Raw genomic sequence first — 26,514 nt, forward strand, 5'->3', positions numbered from 1 at the left:
TCCCACATCAGTTTGCCAGAGTTTGGTCATGTCTCGGGGGAATGCACAGCCATTTCCACCAACTCTTCAGAGAAGCTTCAAATACAGTAAAATTTAAAATGGAAGAATGAAAACACTTGAGGTGTGAGTAGAATGAGACCCTCTGTAAAAAGTTGAGCTGTATACTGGCATTTTAAAATACCTCTTTATAGCCAGCTATTCCAAGTTGACAGTGATCTGTGTGTGCACTGAATTTTGTGGGTAGCTACCTGACTTTGTGCAATATCTCTGACAAAATCAACTGATAATATTTTACTCACAATATGGTTCTTTTGATGTACACACTCTTTCTTTCACTTTCTCTGATGCCAAAGCAGAGCTTTTTGGGCATGTTTTGCTTTCATAAGCTCTCTAGATATTTTCCAGTAAAAGTACTCTATACCAAAATTTGCAAGAACGGGTTCATTTTTCCTTTCTAAGTTCTTTTTCACAAAGGACTTTAATAGTCTCATTATCCCAGTAGAGAAACTGTGACTCACTGAAGTGAGCATCAAGAGCCAATCCCCTTGGAATTTTAATGGGTCTGAGCCTAGGTATGAACCTCAGGAGCAACATTTGCCTTCAGCAAGATGCTACTTCATCATGAGCTGCGCCCATCCTGAGAAGAGAACCAGAAAGGAAATCCAGAGTATTCTGCAATTCCTGGTTTGGGCTCTGCTGTAGTTTTAAGTGGCCAATGCCCAAAGACAGACTTTTCGTCCATGAAATCTGTATGAGGTTGAGAGAAATGCCCTAATATGACTCTCTGCTCAGGCCTGGTAACATTAAAAATACACAATGAATTAAAAGATTGAAATATAGCATGAAATGAGAACTGTTGGTTTATTTGTAAAAGTAACCCATGTCTCAAAGTTCCTGAGTTAGTCAAACACACCAGCAATGCCCTGAGTTGGACTTGCAGTAACAAGTGCAGTTTATTTTCTTCTGCTGCTTCTCAAAAGTTGATGTCAAATCATCGAAAGATAAAAATGAATTAATTCAATTTTTTACTGTAGCTGTGTAAAGACACAGAAATTGTCTCATAATCAGTAGTCTTAAATGTGCTGCCTTTGAGCAATTCTGATGCCCTGTATGCGAATTTTTAGGAGACTTCTTAATTTAGTGACTGAGCCAGTTCAAATCATAGTGGTACAGAGGCTGCATTCATAACACAGCATCCAGGTGTCTTTGGCAGAGTCCATCTGCTACCAGTGCCATTCCACTCTTCTATCACACGTGTTCTATAAACCATTAAAAAAAATCATCAAGTTTTAAATCTTTTTGTCTGATACAGCAAAACTGGTTTGTTTCCTTTATAGTCTGACTGCTTAATTTTTATTTCTTAAAGGAAAAAAAAATCAAATCCTAAAGCTGATCTTGAGTTACACAATTGTTAAAAAGCCTCAGAAATTAGCAAGCAGCTTTTAGAAATGTTTAACTTAAAAACAGCCAGAAAGGGTTTTTTATTTTTTTTCCTTTTACATTTGTTTAAAAAAATTATATTCCCTCCAAATGAGACCTTTGTGCCAAGTTTTATTCTGGAGCACTGCTTTACAGCTGAGCTAAAACCCCCTATAATAGGAGAAAAGTGACAGACCCTTAACTATAGTAGCATGAACAGCACTGCTATAATTCCTGGGTGAACTTTGTCCCTGGATGTGTGTTTTTGGAGTGTGCCGGGGTGACATTCAGCCTCTACATTCATTTTTATGATAATTCAGAGTAAATTGTGGTGCAATAAACTCTTCAAGCCTGTCTTTCTTGTGAAAGCCATGAATCAATCAGCTGCAGGCTTTTTTGGGTCTTTTCAATGTATAGTGATCATTTAGATTTGACATGCATTGTGAGACCTTGGCTTAGCTCCTCTCTATGGTCTGTCATTAATTCCAGCCTTTACTGTTCTGAAGTACAGTGAAGGATGACTGAGAAATCATTGCCCCTCTTCAGCTCTGTTATTGCACAAAATAGCAGCGCAATAATTTTTTGTCAATGTTTTACTCTAAAAGCTTTCTACATCAGTTTTGAAAAGGAAGCAATAAAGCCCATTCAATGGTATGAATAAAAATCCTTTGAGGTTTAGGCGCAGGGCTGCTTTTCTTCAGCTGGTAATCAAATTGGAGCTAAAATGAAATTGAGTTTTCTTATGAAAATAGCCTTTGTTGCTGGGAAGGCTGGTAATTCATAAACAATAACCTGCTCTTTTGTGTGGATAATAATATATTCATGTTCTTTCAATAGGGTAAAAGCCAGACCTAGTGCATTATGGTACAGTAAAAATAGCAGAAGGAGCTTGCTGGAATAATCTTGAAGAAGAAATGTAGCATTCGGTGACTTAAGCTTTCAGCTCCCATCTGAAATTGTACTTTGCTTTTATTTGCGAGCCGGGTTTTAGTTGTTGATTTGTTGCTGCTATACAATATTTGGTTAATTGTGGAAGATCTCAAGCTGTGCTCATCACTGCTCCTGCGAAGGCTGCTGCCAGCTGCTAGAAGCAGAGCCTGCTGCTACAGGATGTACACTATTCACAGGAGCAGCCTCTCAGCGCTGATTATCACTGAAGAGGTCCCCGCTCTCCATCACTGCGCGCCCCGCACGCAACCGGACTGCCGAGCACGGGAGGTAGGCTCTCTCTCCCCTCTCCTCAGGGTAAGGTGAAAGGCGTGCAGCGGCGAGCGCGGTGGGCGAACTTGGCTGGGAACCGACCACGTTTGCTCTGCTGTTTGCTGGGGAAGCGGCCCCCCAGCCCTGCGGAGGACGGTGTGTGCTCAGCCACGCTGGAGCTGAGCAGGGCTCGGGGAGGATGTGCGGGGCACAGAGCGTCGGGGTTCCCAACTCTGCTGCTGGGCGCCCTTGGGAACGTCGCCTCGTCCGGGGGCTTTTTGCCTAACTCGCCGCATGCTCCTTTGTGGGGTTGAGCCGGTGCTGGGGCTTGTCTGCTGCGTTTTAGGGTGTACCTCGTTGTCACCTCTGCGTGTTGCCACTCGATGCTAAGGGGTGGGGGACACCTCCGGATACCTTGCGTGGGCGAAGGCAAGAGGCTAGCGGAAAACTCTGGGAGCGTGTCCTGTCTGTAGGGACTCTTTCCTCTGCCTCAGCTTGTGGGGAGCAGAGGGTAAAGTTCAGTCTGAGTTCCTGAAATTACCTCCCCCTGGCTCTGTATCAGGGTATGCTTTTACACTGGCGATGGCTTTGATAGTTCTGATCTCTGAGCGCTGATAAAAATAAAAACAAAAAAACTGCATTGAGACACAGGCATGCAGAAATGCTTATTCTGAGTCTGTTTACATACACGATGCAGACTTCCTCAGCCTTACCAACTATGCACTGAGGTGGAAGCTTGCTTCGGGATTTAGTTTGATTTTGACGAGTCTCCCTGCCTTGGTGAAACGAGTGATATTAAAAACACTCATCAGAGTGCCTGGGGAGATGTAGCATGAGAGGTGATAGCAGGTCATGGCTGTGCCATTACTTGGGGATTTCAGCCAGGCAGGAAGACTGGAGGACAGACGGTCTCTTGGTGTAAATCGGAAGAAGCTTTACCCAGGGCTTTCTTGCAGTGAAAATCTTTGTAATCCAGACTAGAGACTCTGAAACTCCACTCTTTTTATCTGCAGTGAAGAATGGATTAATACCATGTGTACTGCTCTCCCTGTAAACTTTCACGAGGGTTCAGAAAAGTTTAAAAACACAAAACAAAAGACACCCTAGGCAGATATAAAGTAAACGAGAATGTAGCATGCAAAGATTTACAATGGGTATTTTCTAAGTAACACTGAAGTTAAGTCTTACCATATGCAAGGCTGTCTTGAGGTAGTTGCATAGGTTTTTATTCATTTTTAACAGTGAAATTATATGCTTAGGAAAAAGAACTTTTAAAGGCACAGTGGTAACTGACAGTCACAGCAATCTATGTCATTATCCAATTAGTACACACAAGTGTGTTTTTATTATTCACTTAACATACCTCTGTGTTTGGCTTTCAGAAATACGATGTTTTATTTCTCAAAGTGTTTTAACATTGGTGTGTGTTTTACCGCTGTAATCAGAGGTAATATTTTTGCACATTACATTTGTTAATGTCTTTGTTGCTGATTGGATTAGCTCTGTTTAGAAAAAAAAAAAATTAAATGAAAAATTGTTTTTGTGGGTAAATGCTAGTTAGACAAAATGTAGCTTGTACTGAATTTCAGTTTTCTTCCCAACTGGAAAATGTGCTTTATATTGCATCCAAAGTTGAATTGAGATAAATAATGTTGCTTTTGTTTAAAAGAATGATAATACAATGAAATTTTTGAGTGCATTTGAATGAAATCTGTTTAGCATATAATAGAGCATTTGTTGGTGCTTGCTAATGTGAGAACAGAGAGTCTATACAATTGAACCATCCTTTTTGTTTTGTTGAAAAATAAACTATCTAGCAATGTGTTGTTGGCATTTGTTTCCTTGGGATACTAGTGAACTGACAGATGTGGTGGTGATTTTAGCTTTTTAATAGCACGCTTTGCAGAGTTGTGGTACGTTGTGTTGTCAGAGTTCTCTAGGAGCAAACATTTTGGTTGTAGTTGGACAGTGCTGTTATCCTAGCACCAAATAGGTCAAATAAGTATAACAAGTTTTCCAAAGAATCCATGTCATCCACACCTTTAAAAAGAAGCCTTGCTTTTCTTGCTGTATTTAAATAAGATTTAGTGAACATGTTTGAAGTGGGGTATGTTTCCTAATGTTTCTTATTCTGACTTCACCTTTGTCATGGAAATGCATGCTTTGTTCTGGGATTCATGCAGAAAGGAGGCTTCATTTAGGTATACAGTGCTCTAATGAAGCTCTGGTATGTGCATAAACCTCAATGAAAGTAAACTCAGTCTTTAAATTTCACTAATATTAAATATTTCTTTTACTGACAACACCAGAGTGGGACAGTTGTATACCAAAGTATTAGCTTTCTGTGAGAGATCTGCTGTTGCATCTCTTGCTCAAATACTATTTTGTTATTTGACAGTATTATGAATAATTAGCCAGCAGTGAATAAGTCTTCCAAACTAATTTCTGGTTGCTTTTATTACACTATAACACAAGTGTATATCATATTTACAAATGTTAACTTTATGTTCCACTGTAACTTACAAAGGTAGGTATTTTCAATTGGAGTTAACATTTCTAAGTTCACAAAGGAACATGTTTTAGGTCTATGCAGTCATAAATCATATGGTACTTATTGTAACAAACAAATTAAAATTGTCCACTGTTGACAAAGTTGGTTGAATGATGCACTGTAAATTTGTCTTGAAATTTTAAGTATCTGCTGATGCTAGAGCACAAATTCTTTGCTGAGTATGGATTTCCCTACAGAAGTAAGGCAAACAAGTTAACTGTAATTATTTTGCAATAAAAATTAACTTCTAACCTATGCAGACAATAAGGTAACCCTCAACCCTCTGGTCAAAAAAAATAATGATGCATTCAGATTTAACGTATTGTACCTAATGAATGCATCCTATAACTGGAAGAAAAGCTGACCTTTATGAAAAGATGATAAGGTGAATTAAGAATGAGATTAGTGCAAATGGGAGAACTTTTAAATGAATTTTTTTAATACCTGCTTTCTCTGTACTAAGTGTATTTACATTTTTCAGTCTTGATTTTTGAGAAGTTTGTGGTCACCTTGGTTGGGTTTGCATCTTGTTTTTTATCTTATTTTATTTTAGAAAACGGTATTCAGTAAAGACACAACTGAGTAAATTATTAGTGTTAGAATTCTGGGGTTAGAATAGATCTGATGGCTCATGACTATGTAAAAATAATACTTGTGAGGAAAAATATATCCTAGGATCCTTATCAAAAGTAATAATGAAGGTTACAAACTGCAACCCATACCATGTGGATGAGTATTTGCAGAGTGCTGCTTCACATATCTTCCTGTTTTTACTCTTCTGATTCTTATGTTTGCTTAAACTTTGTAGATTTTAGTTAAGTACTGTACTATTTTATGTAAATTGCACAGAAAAAGTTGAGGGCTTCACAAAGCTTCAGTAGTTTCATGTCTGTCTCCACTACAACCCTTGAAATCTAATAGCTTGTTTATGGGTGACTTCTTAGTTTCTACTGAAGTATAACATTAGTGGATTTCAATTTTTTATTGCCTTCTCAGCTTTCAATACACTCTGCCTTATCAGTGTACTTGAATCCACATGGCACATATAACGTGAAATACTTCAAGCATTTTTATTAAGATATCCAGGAAGGACTCTGTAAACAAGGCTTTGCTTCCCAATGCTTGAGCTTTGAATACTCAGCTCTTACAAACACACTCTTACTTTCTCAGTCTGAAACGTGGCCAGACAAAAGAGCAGATCTCTAATATGTTTGGTGCCTTCTTAATGTAGATATTTGAAAAACAGTATTTTGCTTTGAAATATGAATTGTGTACTTTGTGAAGAGGGCTAGTCTCTCAAGTTTTCTCAGTGCTTGTGATGCCATAAAGAAAGCATTATTTTACAGCATAATTCATCTCACTCTACCAAGATTTTTCTTAAAGACCATTGAAATGACTTCTTTCTCCTTTGAGGCTCTTGAGTACAATACAGACGAGTCAATAAAAGTAAAATCTTTTGCTGGCACTCTGGATATTGAAGGCGCTTCACGAGTTGAAATAAAGTGGTGGTTTTGCTTTGGTAGCCTCCCTTTACGGGTTCAAAATGGAAAGCATGGAAAAATGAGCTAAACAGTGAGCAGAAGCAAAACACCTCATGTTGCTGTTACAAATGGGAAATCAAGATCCTACTTCTCCACTGTCTGTTACTTTGCACTTTGGTGATTTCAGAAAGTAGTTTAAAAATGGAGGCTGACATGGCAGCTGCACTGGAGTCCAAAGGCCAAGGCATACTCCAGGTTAGATTATAAAATTGGGGTTGGGGTGGTGTAGGATATGGTGTCTGGATACAGCAAGCTTCTGGGGCCTAAGGCAAACCCACTACACCAAAAAAGTGCCTGCTACAACCATAGGGAGTTTTAAAATCATGTTGCATAGCTGTGAAGAATCAGGCTCACATGTTTAAAGAGGTAAATTCTGTATCAAATGGTCTCTCAAAATATGTCTGGCATTGACTCTGATGCCACCAGCTAGATAGAATACATGGTGCAAAATCAGACCAAAAAAATAGTTACCAGGTACATTGAGTAGGTACTGCATGGAGGGAAAGAAATAGAAATCGGCAGCACTTTGGAATTTGGAGAAGACTCCCACGCAGCGTGGAACAGTTTTCTAGCTAGACTTACTTGTGCCTTTCTGGTAGACAGTTTTTTGTGTATTTTTTTTTTCATGGATTTTTTTTCTTCACTGATTTTCTTTGCTGCAAAATAATTTCATCTTCTCTTAATTTCAGTTTATCACCACTAAAAGCACTGGTCTGATTTCCCCAGAGCATTCCATCACTTACAAATCTCTGTAACTAATGTGAAATCAGATCTACGCCAGTGAGAAAGTGATGGGAAACACTAGGGAATCAAGCCTGTTCTCTTAGAGAAAAATGCTAGGTTCGTAAAAGTTTTTCAGATCACTTTTCCTATTGTCAAATGTTAAAGTGTCAGAATTTAAAAACTTTTCTGTTTTTCTCCGTAAGCTAGCTGCATTTGCTAGCATTAAGGTAGTCTATAAAAAGTTAAATTCCCACCACCATACTGAAGAAAATGAAATAGCAGCCATCACAGAAAAAAAAACTCAAGCAAGAAGTAACTGGTGCATTCACTACCTAGTAACATAAAACTTTTAAGGTCAATCATTATTCAGTGTTACGGATAATCACCATCATGGTCCAGGCTTGCCAACACATCATATTAAACATTCATCCTCAGAAACTTGCATAGCCCCTTCCTGTGCACTGCTTACACTGTAGCAAGACTACAGCTTATAATTCTACCAATCAGCAAGGATTATACAGAGTTATAAAAATGTAATTTCAGTCTCCCTGGGAGATGTAACATCCAGCTGCAAAACATTTGTAAAGTATGTCAAAAACTTCATATTGTATAGCAGCTAGTAAAACATGGCTTGATTTATGTGTTTGAGAACTGATCCACAATGTCTGTTTGGAGTTGGTCTTAATCTTTCATCACACTGTTTCAGAGAAGTTTTAACCATATTGGAAACAAAAATGTTACTTTTCCACCATACTGGAAATGTGACGTGGCTTTAATTGAGAATTTCTAACAAAATTAATACAATCATGCCAACAAGTGTTAAAGAATAAGCTGGCATTTGACTTTACACTTGATTTATTAGGCTGCATTGCTAATACATGAAATCGATAATGGACCTTTAATTGACTATTTATTTCATAAACTGACATAACAGTACAGAAATCGTTATAATCATTTCTTTGTAGGAAGAATGAAAGTTCTTAAGAAGACTCACTGTGAAGTTTTTAAAAACAATTCAATAATTTTAATTGGTGTCCAAACCAGGACAGTAATTTGAATGAGACTTTGCAACCCTTTATCCTAAATAAACCACAGCAGCTCTTAAAATCAGCTAATACTCTGGTTAGTGTAACAGAATAAGAATGTGAGAATTGCGTTACTCATATCTGAAGGTGTGTATCAGGCCATATTTGACATATCAGGCCAGCATCATTGTCAGTCTTGAAGTCTGAGTGCACATGTCCTGAATTGACTGGATATATGAAATGGTCCAGTTGATTAGGATTGCAAATCTGTAGAAAACCTCACTGTTTAAGGTCAAATTCTGGAGACCAATTTTTGTGTTATGTTTGCTTGTAATTTGTTACATTTTGCTGAAGATTCTGCCTTAATATCTCAACACCAACCTAATCCAGAACAGACCGATGTTTCTGTGATACTAAGTAAAAGAAAGACACAACTTTGTAAGTGTCCAAATTTTTATTCTTCTGAAGAACTGTCCTGGGGAGTCAACTTTTTGATGTCAACCCGCTCCAGAGTAATGCCCGTGCATCACCGTATAGAAATTCTGTCTGGTTGTGTATTTGCAGTGAGACTTGTATGAGTAGGAGAAAAAGGGGCATTGATCCTCTCTCAGTATGCTTCTCAGCACTGAATGCAGAGCTTAGAAAGATAAACTTTGCAGTTATTTTTAAAGCTAAAAACAAAGTATTTAATTTGGTAAGGGAGCTTGCTATTTGGAACACTGAATTCGCATTGTCCCTAGGGATCAGGCTTTTGTGTGTATAAAGTCTGTCTTGGATGACAGCTCAGCAAAAGGAAAAATATTGTTTGGAGAACCAAAGAGCCTTTAAGCTGCAAGTGTCTGTGGTTTTGAAATAATGATCTATCTGAAAATGGGGGTCTAGTTACATGCAGAGAACCTGGACCAAAAGACACATATGATGATGAAAGGCTGCTGGCAGTTTAATTCATGAGCCACCGTAGAAATTGGCAATGCTATATGCTCTGTGAACTTTTAACAAACTTCTTGGCATATTCTTGGAGAACGTGTCCTTTCCATGAGCATTACACATGGCTCTGTCAGTGTGTTGTGTTTCTAAAGGCTGTCTTTATCTGTTGGGGTCAAACCTGCTCAAGCAGAGTACTCTTCCTGATGTTATTCCTCATATGAACAATGTGTGGTAGTTCGGTCTTGGGCAGATAGTCGGTGACTTGTTATCACAAAGCTGTTTTGACTTGGACCTGACAGTGGAAGGGACAAGGAAATTCCAAAATACCGCTGAATAGCATGTGAAGGACTGTTTGGGCTTTATAACACAGGGAGTAAATATGTGTACTGTTTGTGAAAGCTTGACTATATTCATTTGCTGTATAACTGGGAGAAGGTGCTAGCTGCTGTACAGAACTGACTGAGAATTAAATCCTTGCATTAGTGGATTTATAGCTGAAGAGAGTATTAGGCTTGTTGTTTGGAAGGATGGATCTAATTGTATCTTTTGTGTTGTAAAAATATATGTGAATATAAAGCCTATGAGCTCTTTTATTTTTTTTCAGCCAGAGAAAGTCACCAGTGGCTATTTTTCTGGGTAATGTTGACAAACAGAAATGCTTTGAGGCTAACTGTTCATAAGGGATAGCCCATAGCACAATCAGATGCAGTAATAATTTACAGCTGCTCTCATTCCAGACTGGATATGACTTATAAACCTAAAGATAGAAAGATATTTTTTCAGTTACTAAGCTCTAGTGCCAGTCACATGCTCTAGTGATTCTGTTATCAGTAAAGTACACTTCTATTCTGAATGTCCAAGAGACATTACCCTGCCCATGATTTTCACTCTGGGAGACGAAGAAGTATCTGCTAGCTCTAAACAATAATGCTTTTCTCAGTAGATGAGAGGCTAATGTCCAAGGGTCTATTGAAGCTGATTGTCAAAAGCAGCAACAAAGGCTTGCCAGCTATTTTGGTAAGCGTCACATGGATGCTGACCTTGTGTGGCAGTGACATTGCATCATCTTTTGTGTTAGGGCTGGGCACAGGAGGCTGACTGGCTGAACTGGAATTAGCATTCCCTAGCAAGGTGATGCACATAGGTTGTGCAGAACATTACACAGTGCTGCCCTCCTCACTAGCACCCTCCCCATACGGCAGCTGCCTTGTGGCATATAAGGTGAAACTACTGCTCATTTAGTTTGTGCTGGATCCTTAATCGAAAACGAAAAAATGCTGTCAGGGCTTACTTCATTTTAATTTTGAGGATGAAGAGAGGAAAGCATTAAGTATTTCTCTTTTCCTGATTGATTTCCATTCTGGGAAAAGGAAAAGCCAGCAAGCATACATAACTTTGTCAAGAAGGAAGCAATTGCCTCTCTAAATCATGACAATCTCCTCCTTTTCCCTTGTTTTCTCTCCTGTTGCTGGCTTTACTCTATTTGCTAGCAAGGAAATTTTGGGGTCCTTTAAGCTCCACAGAGATGGCTTCTTCTGATTTTCTAGTTTCTTGCTTTTAGCAAAGGAAGAGGACAAATCTCCACATTGTTTCTCTCTCCTTTAAATCTTTCTACATCTTTCTAGACCCTTAGGCTGTTGACAACCCTGTATTACTCTGAACTCATGCTGTGTCATCTCTAATCTGTTAGGAAGATGCTGTGATTTTGGGCTTTGCAGTTACAGTGGCAGAGCATCTTTAGCTTCTTCGATGTATTTGCGGGCATAAGATTCTTGAGTGTCTTCAGCTGTTCTCTGACAGCAAGAATAGAGCTTCTCCACGTTACTGACTCATACTCTGATGGAGGATGGAGCTTGGCAGAAGTCAGTTACTGAGTTGTACAGGGTCATGAATCTGTGAGGCACAAGGTTCAGGATGTTCAACTTACTGACCTGATATAAAGACCTTTGTTTCAGTGCAGTTACAAGCTAAGGACATCTAGTTTGGGCTTCTGTTAAGATGCTATTAAAGCAGAAGCATAACTGAGTACTTCAGGTAAGCACTAAGCATGTTTCAGATGATGCGTCTGCTAGACCTGCTGGCACACAGAGCTTTGAAGTAAGTTCAGATAAGAAAGATGATATATCAAGTCAACTAATACTCCTTTGAAAGAACAAAGCAACTGAATGGGTTATCCAGAGAAAAATTAGCAGAGAAATCATTTGTTATGTGATGTTTATCAGAAATTGATCTCTTGGGGAAAAAAAACCTACATCACTAGTCCCACAATACTTTCATTAAGCATGCTTTTCACAAAAGATGTGCCTAAGCATCAGAAGCATCTTTGAATTTCTGTTAAACTGCCCAGCAGGCATGCCATGTGGTCCATAGAAGCAATGAGATTATTTTTTTTCCCCATCTGCCTATTTTAACTTTTTAGTAACAAATTCATATTATTCCCTAGATGCTGTGAGGAATTAAATATAGATGAACTCAGTGTGAGGCAGCAACTTGCTGGTAGTGCCAGTAAGAATGTTGTGCTGATGAGTACAGGAGGAATTCTGAATGAGACCATGGATATCAGCGGGTTCCAGCTCCTACATCCATGCATGTGACATGTTCCGGGTTTAGGCATGGTGTCCAATATCTTGTTGCTTGCCAAAGAGCCTTCATGCTCATTCCTGGTTGCTGGTAGACACATTTTTCCTGATACTGGGGTACCATGTTTCCATATGGTTTGTGAAACATCTATGGATACTTACTCTGTAACTAATATGAAGAATGTGCTGGGAGCTGAGAAACTAATTTAGGATACTGTTCTCAGACAGACAATATTAAATCTCTGCAGTTATTTCTTAGGTGGTAGTCTTGCCTTTTATCTTAATTGAAGTATGTAAATGAAGTATTGTAAACCAAAGCATCATATCCTTGGAGATGTTTCATTTTATGCCAGTAACTACTTTTAGTTTCAATGAGGAGTAAAACCTGATCATCTCCCTTCGTTGATTAGTGTGCATTTGTCAATAAAAGACTATTTTCTCCAGTGAATCTCATATTGTTCTGTGAGGAAGAAAACCTGATGCAAACAGGTAAAGGGGATGAACATAAGTATTTCACTTCTTGCTCTTCATTGAGACTGTATGCTCTGGTGACCTTCTACTTTTGGAGGTAAACAGATTTGGGCTAATGGCCCATCAGCTTTATTCTGAAGATACTTCCTAAGGGTGTAACGACCCATTGTTTTCCTTTGCACACTGAAGCTAAGCAGTAGTGTATGTTTTCACAAGTATCATTCTGACGGGGCTAACTTTTCAATAATTTCTCTGAAATACACTTATTGAAACCCAGTAACAGTTACAAAATATTGCCTGTGGTTTTGTAAATGGAAGCGTGGGCCTGCTGCTGAATGGTGTAGATACCCTCTTGACAAAAGATAAAGAGAAGTCAGAGTTGTCTTCTTTGCTTCAGCCTTTACTGCTAAGGTCAGCCCCCAGAAATCCCTGACCCTGGAAACAAGAAAGAAAATCTGGAAAAAGGAAAACTTTCCCTTGGTCAAGAGGGATTGGGTTGGAGATTATTTAGGTAAACCTGATGCTCACAGATCCATGGCCCTGATGGGATGTACCCATGAGTGCTGAGGGAGCTGGCCAATGTTATTTCTAGGCCACTCTCCATCATTTTTGAAAAGTCATGGAGAACAGGAGAGGTGCCTGAGGCCCGGAAGAAAGCCAGTGTTGCTCCAGTCTTCAAAAAGGGCAAGAAGGAGGATCTAGGAAACTACAGGCCAGTCAGCCTCACCTCCATCCCTGGAAAGGTGATGGAACAGCTCATCCTGGTGGTCATCTCCAAGCATGTGGAGGAAAAGAAGGTGATCAAGAGTAGTCAGCATGGACTCACCAAGGGGAAATCATGCTTAACCAATCTGATAGCCTTCTATGATGGGATGACTGGATGGGTAGATGAGGGGAGAACAGTGGATGTTGTCTACCTTGACTTCAGCAAGGCTTTCGACAATATCTCCCATTACATCCTCATAGACAAGCTCAGGAAGGTCAGGATAGATGAGTGGACAGTGAGGTGGATTGAGAACTGGCTGGATGGCAGAGATCAGAGGGCTGTGCTTAGCGACACTGAGTCTATTTGGAGGCCTTTAGAAAGCGGTGTCCCCCAGGGGTCAGTACTGGGTCCAGTCTTATTCAATTTATTCATCAGCGACCTAGATGATGGAACAGAGTGCACCCTCAGCAAGTTTGCTGATGACACAGAACTGTGAGGAGTGATTGATACAGCAGAGGGCTGTGCTGCCATTCAGAGGGACCTGGACAGGCTGAAAAGTTGGGCAGAGAGGGACCTCATCAAGTTCAATGAAGGCAAGTGCAGTGTCCTTCACCTAGGAAGGAATAACCTCATTCACCAGTACAGGTTAGAGGTTGTCCTTGGTGGACATCAGCTCAGCGGAGAAGGACCTGGGAGTCCTGGTGGACAGCAGGTTAACCATGAGCCAGCAATGTGCCCTTGTGGCCAAGAAGGCCAGTGGGGTGCATTAGGAACAGTGTTGCCAGCAGGTCGAAGAAGGTGATCCTCCCTTTCTCCTTAGCCCTGGCAAGGCCACACCTGGAGTACTGTGTCCAGTTCTGGCTCCCCAGCATGAGAAGAACATGGAGCTACTGGACTGAGTCCAGTGGAAGACTATTAAGCTGATTAGGGGACTGGAGTATCTGTCATATGAGGAGAGACTGAGAGAGCTGGGCCTGTTTAGCTTGGAGAAGACTGAGAAGGAATCTTATCAATGAGTATAAATATCTGAAGGAAGGGTGTCAAGAGGATGGGGCCAGACTCTTTGCAGTGGTGGCCAGTGACAGTACAAGAGGCAATGGGCTCAAACTGAAACACAGGAAGTTCCACCAGAATGTGAAGGAAAACTTCTTTACTGTGCGGGTGACTGAGCACTGGAACAGGTTGCCCAGAGAGGCTGTGGATTGTCCTTCTTTGGAGATATTCAAAACCTGCCTGGACATGATAGAATCATAGAATCATTAAGGATGGAAAAGACCTTCAAGATCAACTGGTCCAACCATCCCCCTACTACCAATGTCACCCACTACTCCACCACCTCCCTGGGCAACCCGTTCCAATGCCTGACTACTCTTTCTGAGAAGAAATGTCTCCTAATTTCCAACCTAAACCTCTCCTGGTGCAACTTGAGGCCATTCCCTCTAGTCCTATCACTAGTTACCTGTGAGAAGAGGCCGATCCCCAGCTCCCCACACCTTCCTTTCAGGTAGTTGTAGAAAGCAATAAGGTCTCCCCTGAGCCTCCTCTTCCCCAGACTAAACAACCCCAGCTCCCTCAGCTGCTCCTCATAGGACTTGTGTTCCAGGCCCTTCACCAGCTTCGTAGCCCTTCTCTGGACATGTTCCAGGGCCTTGATGTCCTTCTTGTAGTGAGGGGCCCAAAACTGAACACAGTACTCGAGGTGCGGCCTCACCAGAGCAGGGTACAGGGGGACGATCACCTCCCTGGTCCTGCTGGCCACACTATTCCTGATACAAGCCAGGATGCCATTGGCCTTCTTGGCCAACTGGGCACACTGCTGGCTCATGTTCAGGTGAGTGTCGATAAACACCCCCAGATCCCTTTCCTCTGCACAGCTTTCCAGCCACAGCACATGATCCTGTACAATGTGCTCTAGGTGACCCTGCTTGGCAGGGAGGTTGGTCTAGATGATCTCCAGTGACCACTCTGTTACACTGTGTGTACAGCTAACAGTAGGAATATTCCTGAAATCTCCCTATTTTCATAGAATCGATGTAAGATTAAAAACAAAAAAAGACAAAAACAAACACCATGATCCAACAATGACAGTTTAATAGATATTCTAAATAGTGATAGCCAATTTATTAAAATAATTAGTAATGGTAATACATTACTGCAAAGATACTACTTGGGGAAGTATGGGTATCCCACAATTTGTTGTACTTATTAAAGATGATATACATATTATCTGACAGATGACACTATACACAATTTGAGGAATATATGAAGTTCTTTACTCAGTGTCTAAGTTTCTTTTAATCCATCTTTATAAACTCCTCCATTTGATTACAGCATGAGCTGCATTTCCAAACTGAAAACAACATAGAATTTAATTTTTTTATACCAGAGTGTTTTAGTAGATAGGTGTTTTGATGACAGTGTTTGATTGTTTCAAGAGCGTTTGAAAATGCAATATGAACATTTGCTGGACCTGGGTACTTGACATTTTTATCCCAACAGTTTGAGTACTCCTTCAGTATGTTGTTACTTTGCTGCTCTAGATTTGTTAGAAAATTTGTGTTTATGGTAGTAGGCAGGTTTTAAAAGTTTCTCAAAAACAGAACATTTTCTTGCGGATTATCTTTTCTTGTAAGTATGGTTTTATTCTGATTTTGATAAGAAAGAAAAATTACTGCTTGTAACATCTGCTCTCTACCTTTGCACTGTAGCTCATTTATTTTTCATTTGGACTTAGATGAATAGCAGCTCTTAAGATTAAGAAAATGACTTCTAAAAACCATGCACTTACACAGTCAGTATTAAATTTTAAATGGGAATGACTCAATTGTTTTTCTTAAATATTTTTCATTATCAAAGGGAATGAATTCATTAGATGCATTACACTTCAGTTCTGCAAATACTTTGCTTGGTTTTCAGCCCATGAGCAGTCCTGATGAGTGATGGCTTCACAATATTCAGCATGGATATCTCTTTGCAAGCCTGAGGCCTAAATGCCTGCTCTAGTGTCTCAGCTGAAGGTGGCAGAATGTTTGCTTGCTGAGGACTGCTGAAATTAAGCTTTCTTTTCCATCATCATTTTAAAATTTTTCTGCAAATGCAGTGTGTTGCAAAGATTAATAAGCCATTCATGTTTTTCCCCCCAGGTACGAGTTACTCTTTTATGAGAAAGTTTTCTATCAGTCATTCTTATGGGGAAGTCTCCTTTCCATTACGTGGTAGCACAAGAGTTATTTGAATGCTGCACAAAGCACAGTTCACCTAGAAGCAAAATAATTGTTTCCAGATTTGGAAGTTTTTTCAAAACTTAGCAATGTGCACAAAATCCCATGAGCCTTCACCCCTTGCTGGGGCTAATGCATTGGGAAGTTCTGTGCAGGTGAAATTCTTAAAAATATACTGCAAGAAATCTCCCCTAAGACTCTTCAGTAACAAATGACAATTTCCAGGCATTCACAATCAGGGGGTGCTCTGTACTCCTGTCACAGGGCTAATCTTAAAAGTTATGACTCAGACTGATGGATATAAATTATCATAAATATTTCACAGATTTCAGATATTGTGGATGTTAACTGAAATATTTAGGAAGAACATCATAAAAATTATAGTCAATCATGACTGCTTTTGTTTTATGGGTTATGACTGTATTCATATGTTCCTCCTTCTGTGTTTAATAGAGCAAGCTTGAGAGTTGATGAATATGGAGTTTTGCATCCAGACTTTCTGCACAATTCTATGAATTAAAATTTTAATAAAACTTACATCAAAACTCATTATAACCATTACCATCATGCACCAGAGGCCATGCAGTTACTTGCTGATGTGCATAGGAGACAGAGGTCTGCAGGTCCCTGTCCTATCTCCAGCTGCTTCTACCGACACAGATACTGTTTTTATCTGTGATTGCAAAACAGGTTTTAGGGCTCATGTAGGGTCAGTGGGTGGTTTTAGTAAGAAAAGAAGCTTGAAACTGGATGAAGGAGGAAGTTTGATGGAGCATATTTTGTTGTAAAGCTGTTTTCCTGGTCTTCATCTCCATTAACTACTGTTCCCTTTAGCTTTCCACAGCTTTTTATTTTCTTTTAAGATTGTTTCACCTGCTTGCACATTGAAGGCTCTACTATATTATCTGGTCTGTTCTTCCATGATGGGTGAAACTCCCCACGCCTGAGTTTTCAAGCTTAACTCCTTAAAGGCATCTAGGATTTCACTGTACTTTTTCTGCTTTGTTCCCTGCTTCCCTGCTAGACTTGTCAGAGGTTGAGTTATTGATGAGGATTTGGTCTTGGAGGATATTGATTGTGCAGGATTGGATTGTATGGAAAGAGAGGAAAAATAACCAAGTGGTTGTTCTGTTTCTGAGGCATCAAAGACAACTAAAGATGGGGGGCTATGCTGAGATCCCATCTTTGTTCCCAGAACTGGAAGAGCTTCATAAAATTATTCATAAATCATAAAGTTATTGCCTAAATAGGCTAGGACAGCCCAGCAAAATAAGAATAAAGTCCAGTGTGATGGAAAGCTATAGATGAAAACCAGTAGAAAGGCAACTTGGCACTGTAACACTTAAACCTTTATGGCTTACTTCTGTCCCATGCCCAGCTTCACAGTGGAACAATGAAATTTGCTGTGATTGTTTAGAACTTCAGAGGTTGGTGGGGTCCTGTCTCACTTTCATTTCTGATGCTGTCTGTGTATTTCTAAGAGGAATTTATTTAGCAATGCAAAGCTAAGGTTGTTCCTAGGTAAGGTACCTTAAATATCTTGCTGCTGCTGAAATGCTGTGATTTGTATCAGAAAAAATACCTCATGCAGTGCTATGCTCAGCCTCTCCTTGTATGACAGATGCTCCAAGCCCTTCATGGTATTTGTGGCATTTTTCTGGACTCAATCCACTAAGTGCATGTCTTTATTTAACACCACTGGACCCAGCACTCCACAAAAGTCTCGTCAATGTGAAGTAGGGAGGAATGATCCCCTTGCATTACCTGCTGCCAATGTTTTTCCTTCTGCTACCCAGCATGTGAATATTTTCTTATTTCCAGAGGAAAGAGTTATCCTGACCCACTTGTCCATTACCTGCCAGTGTTTGAAATACTTTCACTTCTTCAGTGAAGTAATGGTTTAAAAGCTCTCATGCTCTGGGGCTGCTCCAGGTGCGTACAGTGCTACACATGACCATGCAGCAGGAATTTCAGTGGGAAAGTGAATACCACAGAGCAGTCATCTTACGTGGCAGAGACCATATCGAATGGCAACTGAAGGACGGTCGAAATAATGACAATCAGCAGTTTGGATCCTTATTAACGTGAGGTGGAAATGTTGTAATAAATAGATGGTGAGATTGCAATGGTTAGTGCAGTAAAAGTAGAAAGCTAGTTACCTTTCTGTGTTGACACACAGTCAGGCATGTATGCAGCACATGCCAACGTGTAGCAGCTCCATCTTCTGTGTTACCCCAGACTGCCCTGTGTGGCAGAGAAGGCAGTGATTTTGATTTTGATTTTGCTGTGCTGATTATATACCAGTGAAACTTTCAGGAAATTAATGGAATTACATGGGTGTGAATCACAGTGTAACAGATTGCTGGATTGGACTTGCGCACATCCTCCAAGACTTACTGCTGTCATCCATGTAGGACTGAGGGGCTATAATCAGTCTACTTTAATTTTGTAAATTAAATCTAAGCAAGCGTAATTACATGTAAAGTTATCTTCAACAGAAGAATGTTAAAGCCAATTTTAGATACATCGGAACATATACAGAGGTCCAGCTGCAGTAAGAAAGCTAGAAACCTGAGAATGATCAAGAACGATCTCCACGCAGATGCATACTAGGACCACTCTACTGTGAAACTGGTTCTGTATTTATAGGCGAAATAGGTCTTGACTCTTGTACTGGGTCTGGTTGGGATGGAGTTAACTTTCCCTGCAGTGGCCCATACAGTGCTGTGCTCTGCACATGTAGCTAGAACAGCACCGGTATCACACCAGGGTTGTGTCTATTGCTGAGCAGTGCTGGCACAGCATCAGGACTCCCTCTAACCTACCCCAGAATAACTGCTGGCTTCCTGGTAACCTGTAGCAGAGGAAGCCCACTTGGGGAAGCACAGAGAGGAGTCATGCATGTGGTTTGGGCCAAGGCATAGTAATTCTGGTTGACTTTTCACAGGCCTTTTGAAAGGCTAATTACAGTTTGGAGATCTATTGGGAATGTTGCTATAGGAATGAGTGACCAAGAAAACCTCACATAACAAGTGAGCTGCACCTAAGGGAAAAACATGACCAAATAGGAAAATTAAACAGGGGTGGATGAGAGCACAGAATAACAATAAATTTTAGAGAAAAACAAAGTTTTCAGCACATACTTTGCCAAGTCGATGTCAGAAGGGTGTGGAAGGTCTTAAGGAGGGATTTGTCAGAGACAGGGAAAGATTTTGTGCACTGTCAGGAAAAAAATCCCTTCAAAATTAGGGCAGTTTGAAAAAGGAGAAACCCACTTCAGAAAGAAGAAAGAAAACTGTGTTGGCATTGCCATTACTGGTGGGGTAAAGACAAGGATTGGATGTATATTGGGGTACTCTACATGGTGGTAGACTTTAAAAGTGAGGACATATTATATTAAAGACTGTGAAGCATCAACGTTGCATGTGTTAGGGCTGTATCAGTTCATCAGCAAGACAGATCAGAGACCTCAGAACACCACTGTGACACAGTTAAGGATTGCTCCCATGTGAAAAAAAGTAAGAGAAAGGAGCTTAGCACCTCCTCTGAGCAGAGCACTTGGGAAAAGCATGAGTAGCAAAGCAGACTCATAGACTTCAATGACACTGCTTTTGCTTAAAGTTACATAGGGACACAAGTGCCTGGCTGAATTGAGAGCCCAAGGGTAGGGATTAGGACTTGTGTTTACTTGGCTTTCTGCCTGAGCAAAATTTGTTCTGCCACACTGATCCCAAAACACAACTTCTGTTTATATTATTTGCAGAGTGCTGTGGGGAAATGAAAGCTGGTAAGGCGTAATTTTATTTGTGTGCTTTGAAAATTTATGTTATTATGTATTTCTTGTTGCAATGTAATGAAGCTTAGATTTCCATATTAAAATTAATAAAATGAAAATAACATGAATACGATATTCCTGCTGAATACACATTGACTATAGAACGTTTTCACATTATTTCACAAGCATATTTATGACAGCCTATTTTACTGTGTTTTGAGAAGAATGGAGGTTCAATGGAACTTTAATCATTCCCATTTTCTTACCAATTATGACAGAGTTCACACATAAGCCACCTTTGAATACCACTTTTAAACTAATCAGTAACAGAATAAGTTCCATTGTAATGATGTATAAGTATTTTTAGGCTGTTGCCAGCCTGTAACGGTGTGTTTATGAAAGCAGTAGCACTTATTGGAGAGAAATAATTTGTTAAAATAGAGCTTATATTTTATAGCCAACCTTTGTTTTATCATGGATATTGGGCAGAGTAGAAGAACATCACAGCTTTGATGCGTTCAGGTAAGCATATAAAATCTGTTCAGATGTGCCTGTGTTATTTGAACCTTTTAATTTAGCAAAGACTGAATAGTTTGCAATAAGTAATATCAGTACTCTGTAGAACTTGGCAAATATGCATTGAGTGTTCAGGAGAGTGGTGGGTTCGTAAACTGTGGTATTATGTAACCACTGGTTGGTCCCAAAGAATGCAAAAATCATGCGTGGCCGAAATATTTAGAGAGAAGAGCATAATCCCGTCACAACTGGTTGTCCCTTACATCCATGCAAAGGTGTCATAACCTCCTTTACACTACTGGCGCAGTATATTAGAGAGCCCATTGCCCGGTGCCCAGTTACAGAGGAAGCAGACTAGCAGGAGGAACAAGAATATCTGTGTGACACACGGGCTACACCCGCGTCACAGCCTTCATGTAGTCTATTCTCTTTCCTCATCTGCCCCCCAAAATGCTCATGGAGTTGCCAGATGGGAGAGCATTTCACTGTGGGAGAGGAGCAGACAAAGGCTGGATGAAATTTTTCTAGGGCTCCTTGCTTGCCCGCTCTCTTAGGACACACACCTTGTGCCCAACCAAGTCATTGTGTTTTAGGATGGGGAGTGGTCTTAGTAGGCCCATGTATAAAAAGGTGTTTCTGAAGAGATCATGTTAATGATTATCCCTGTCATCCTGGTGAAACTTCAGCCTGTGGGATGGTGAAACAGGCATCAGATTTGCCAAGGCGTTTTATAAAAGCATTCTCCCTTGTCGCTTGTCCAGCTACTGCCTGTGGGATTTATGACTTTAGAAGCATTATGACAAATGAATCATTGATTCAGCAAATTTAATTTCAGGGTGCCAAAAGACTGCCATTTACATCAATGTCTGGATTTGTCTGGTACCTCTTGTTACCAGAGGTGAGAAAAAGCAAGCATCAATGGGAACAATTTGAATATTTTATTAAATGATACATCAGTCTTCATGGAAAGCAGTTATCACTGAATGTCACAGCATGGACATTGTGATGGTATATGGTAATGTTTCCTGCCCAAGCTACTGAGAATACTCTTACTGAAAAAAAGCATTTAGGAGTGTTTTTTTTCTGCTCTGGTTCCAAGAATCCAGAAGACATTAGATGAACAAAGGAACTGTTCATTCCCTGTGTCATCAATTAAAATTACTTCACTTTTATTCAGTTTGTCTATAGTCTTTAATTTGGTCTTTCATGTCAGATGGAGCTATTGCTACTGCAAATAGATCTTCCAGCAGATTGTCTGAAAAGGAAACTATGTTATGGAGTATATTACTTAAAATAGAACACCGTATACTCTAACAGAAATACAAATATATTATTTATAATACAAAAAATCATACCGTAGTACTATAATTTAATAATATTTCGTGATTTTCAGAGTTTTAGTAGTAGGACAAACACTTTTCTGATGAACATACTTCTGTATCTTTTCTGTAATCCCTCCAGAAGTATAAAATCAAGTACACTTGTAGACATTGACCCCAAGGACTCATACTGATCAGATACAGAGTCCCTCTATTTGTGGTCCTTCACCTCTTAGTTGATTGTACCTTGTGGTAGAGAATACTTTTGGTAATGAAATTTGCAGGTCTATTCTCTTCTTGAACCCAAAATAAACTTTGATTTTAATTATATGAACTCAAGGAGGACTCAGTTATTTGTTCAGAATAATTAAACAACATTAAATAATTTTAGGTTTTAATCTTATTTCTAAAAGAACTGATTTGATGTTAACTGTTAAGACAGCCCCGCAGAATATAATTTAGCTAGTCAGCTATACCAGTCTGTACATTTCTCATGTTGCTTTGGTATATGGCAGTAAAAAACATATGTGGGAGATCTTGCCAAGCCATTGAAACCTTAAATGGAAACTGCTTATCTGAACTGCCTGCGTGTGTGTAAAAATGCTATAGCTTTAATCTATACCAGTGTGTATGCTAGTGATGATTTATGGCAGAGAGGAAACTATTAATCCTAAAAGGAATTGCCAGAAATTAGGCCATTTGCCTTTAGAGTCAAATTTTACCTTTCAATGGACCGCTAGTAAAAGATGCATATCTAACCGATTTCTTATCCATATTACCAGAATAAAATTCTGTTTTCACTGGGGTACAAAGCATATGTTCTGACATAGCAGCAGAAATAAATACGTGGAGCCATACTGAGAACTTTGACACCACTGTCACTTCCTGTGAAGATAGTTCTGGGTATAGATGCTCCTTTTTGTTTATTTTCTGCACGCAGAAGATGGGGCAGGATGAGTTTGCTTTTGCTACCTGTTACATGGGAGAGGAAATTAGTTTAAGTGCACCATACTCTCTATTCTACAGTTACTTAAAAGGGAAACTACATTAACAGAGCACTGGCACTGAGGTGAGGCAGAACCAGAAATGTTCCCTTGCTTCCTTGCACAGCTCTCAGAAGCAGAGCCAGTCGCTACAGGGAGCTACAGAAGACCAAAGCAACACCACAAGAAAGCATTCTGTACCGCAGGTTTGGTGGGAGCTTTTTGTTCCTCTTCCTTTGGCTTTTGAGTCCCTCTGGAACAAGTGTGAAGTCAGTGGTTTTTGGTGGTGCTTCACGGCGCAGATTAATGTTCTTCTCTTTATCTGCATGTATTTTGCAGCAAATACAGCCTTAGGGAGATGCATGAGCGTCAAAGTGTTGAATTAAATGCCTGTTTTGGGGAAGGCCCGCTGATTTAAATGCTGCCTAGCAGCCAGCTGGGGACTAGAATAAATACAGTACATTTCTTTTATGACAAAAAAGTGGGAATATTTGCAGTGATGTAATGATAGATTACTGGTAATTGGGTTCAGCATTGTTTTGGTACCTAATCACAGGTGGAGGTCATCTCACCCTACTTTAGACATTCACCTCTGAGCTAATCACCCAGAATGTCTTACAACTCTTGTAGAGTAACAGGCAGGTCAAGAAAGCAGTGCATACCACCCATTAGTTTGGGGATAAAAGGAATTATTTTCTAGAAACACCTGCCTTTCTCCACTGGCTGTTAAAAGGTGCTGAGGGAATTACCTGAAGAGTGTCAGTCTACTCGTTGCCTAAATTAGGGCACCCTGATTTTATACAGTAGCAGTACTCTCTAAATTGATTAAAATGATTAAGGGACTCCCTTCCCTGTCCTTTCACATGGTGCCCCAGCAGTTGGCTGCCAAATCTTGCTGGTTTTCATGCTCTCTTCTCTAGACTTATGTACAGTTAGTGCCTTCATACACATGGAACAGCTTCCACAAGGAAGGGTAGCAATGCTACTGGCCCCCCACAGCCCACCCACCATCACTGCGGCACCTTCGGGAGGTCAGGGTGAGTCCTGATGTTGAATTAGTATTGTGTCCTATAAATGCTCTGAAAAAAGGTAGTTAAAAATTATTATGCACTGTGGTTATTTTATCACTAAGCAAAGCATACCTGTGTGTTACCTGCAGAGGAAGCACCTGTAACATTTACAATTCCAAAGTCACTTTATACTCAAATTCTTGTTGAAGTTGTAAAGGTAGAATTGTAAGTCATAAGGTGCTTATAGTTCAGTAATGCTGTTTTCTTTTCCACATGGACTGTATTTTGAGAAAAAGTCCAGGATATCTGACTCTGCTCTGTTTTCTACCTTTATGTCACTGTAGAACTCCACACCCCTGTGTCTTCCAGGTGCTCTTTTTCTTAATTTCTATATTAAAATTACACTGAGTTGAATTAAGTCAAATTGGATATGTAGGGAAGCATGTACAAATCTTGTTAGGGCAGACTTTTTTTTTCTCCTTTGAAACGTGTAGTATTCAATCATTTCTCACTGTTTACAATAGTACATGGTATGAATTTTTGGTTTTGCTCAAAATGCTAAAATATTTAAGAATACTCTACTGGAAAAGCTTTTGGACAAATGCTTGTTTTCTTACTTACAGCCGGTTAAAGCCGTATGCTGTGCTACATCTGAAATATGTTTCACAGACTGCCCAAGTACAAGTCATCTGCTTTAACAACTCTTGGGGCTTAGCTTTGACACTTTCATTCCAATCTCCATCAAATACTGCGGATACTTATCTTATCTCACTGATCAAATAAAAAGCTATAGGAAAAAAATATCTGATTTTGCTTTTAAAAGCCTCATTCTTTGTTGGTTTTCCTGAAAAGGAAGATAGATATGGAGATGGCTGCAGCAGTTTGTCAAAACTGTTATTGTCTCCCTCTGTTTTTTTGGGGGATGATTTTTTTTAGTCTTTCATTGAAATGATATTTCCCGACTCATACAGGAAAAAGATATTTTTTGTTAGCATGTATTAAAATAAACTGAAAAAAAAAAGCAGTACAATTAAGCAGCTGAAAAATCTTGAAAATATGAAACTGCAGACTAAGATTTTGTGACTTTAACTAGTAACTCTAATATCTGGTTTCCAGGTAGCATGTTACCTTCCTTCTCTCTCTGAAAATCCAGCTCTTTCAAGATTACCCTAAAAAACAGGAACCATATGAGTTTAACTGGTAGTTAATTTTCTGCAGTTTCTCTGAGGAGAACTTCTATTGACTTTGCCTAAAAGCATGACCCCCAGAAGAGGAGATGCCCATTTAAGCTGCTTCCTGTAGTGTGCTATAACATCCCTCCATTTCCACGACTATTCCCTATAGTGACACTAGAACATAGTGAACTGAGAACATTGCCACAATGGGTACCAGGAATAAATCTCAGACATTAGAGATGACATGCCACATCAATAAAAGTCACAAAGCCAAAGCTAGCTGCATTTTAATATGTGAAGAAAAACAATACTTCTTGTCTTTTTTTATTTTTTTATTTTTTATTTTTTTACAATAAAGTATGCTACTGTTAGAACTAAAACCATAAAGGGCTTTCTCGGCACAAAAGAACCTGTTACCTGATAGACATCTTTGACATGTGCCAGTGTGTAGTTTATGCTATCGGCAATATTTAAAGAAATCATCTTCACCAGTCTACATTACAGAGAACTTGGGACTACAGTGTGCACTTCTGTGCTGGAACAGAGACTAGTGGTACTATGAATGGTTGATAGAGGAAACAAGAAGGGACTTTATTGGTGAGAATAAGTCTTTGTAGCTGTACCATTATCAGTATACTCCCAGCTTTTACTGTTCCTGAGGAAAAGGTGGTTGCTAAGCAATCACAGAATTGGATGAGCAGATTCGAAAATTGTTAACTGTACTTGAAGAGGGAAGTTCATAATTTAAGCTCTATGACTGCTACAAAGAAAGGATAAGCAGATGACTGAAGCTGGCACCGAACCATCCAATGCTGTAACTGGTAGAAATCTAAAGTACCTGTTGAATGTCTGAGTTCTCTGGTGGCACATCCTTTCCAGGTAATGACGATATGCTCCACAAACATCTGGTTGTGGTCAGTTGCACAAGGTGTGGTATTTGAGCTGGTTGGACCATGTCAGCCAGTATTCCTCTATCTGTCTGATGTTGTAGGCTTATCTATTACATGTCATCTGTTAGTTCTCTCTCTCTGAGTTTTCACCAGGAGACAAAGACTCCTCCAAAGATCAGTTCTACCAAATGGAAGAAAGATGGCTTTATGAGTAGATGATTCATTAGTTTGTAAGCACCCTTTGACCTTGCACCTCAACAAAGTACGTTTATGGCCCCCACACAACAAACTTCAAGAAGCAAGGTAAGCCCTTAAAGCACTGTCAGTTTGTGTGTCTGTGGTGGTTTTACTTAGCTGGGTGGCTGAACTCCACCACAACCACTCTCTCACTCCTTCTCCTCAAAGAAAAAGAGGGAGAAAGTATGATGGAAAGGGCTCAAGTTTTGAGATAAGGGCAGGGAGATCACTCAACAGTTATCATCA

The 26,514-nt window shown here is 39.8% G+C and overlaps 1 protein-coding gene and 1 long non-coding RNA gene across 3 annotated transcripts in view; one reads left to right on the plus strand and one right to left on the minus strand.

Moving 5' to 3' along the window:
* Positions 1-11: 11 nt before the first annotated feature.
* Positions 12-26,514, plus strand: part of LOC310880131 (uncharacterized protein) — a 408,118-nt gene continuing 381,615 nt past the window's right edge. The window contains exon 1 of one of the 2 annotated variants that reach the window (XR_014571464.1): positions 12-2,664. The gene's annotated coding sequence lies outside the window, so the exon portion shown is untranslated. The remainder of the gene's footprint in view (positions 2,665-26,514) is intronic. The other variant, XR_014571465.1, reaches the window with a different exon arrangement.
* Positions 2,660-26,514, minus strand: part of LOC310880140 — a 25,563-nt gene continuing 1,708 nt past the window's right edge. Inside the window, exons 2-3 of the long non-coding RNA XR_014571483.1 lie at positions 23,158-26,212; positions 2,660-22,945 (exon numbers count right to left, since the gene is read on the minus strand). This is a non-coding gene — a long non-coding RNA (uncharacterized lncRNA). The remainder of the gene's footprint in view (positions 22,946-23,157; positions 26,213-26,514) is intronic.

Source organism: Anser anser, assembly GCF_964211835.1.
Source record: "Anser anser genome assembly, chromosome: 1".
NCBI classification, from domain to species: Eukaryota; Metazoa; Chordata; class Aves; order Anseriformes; family Anatidae; genus Anser; species Anser anser.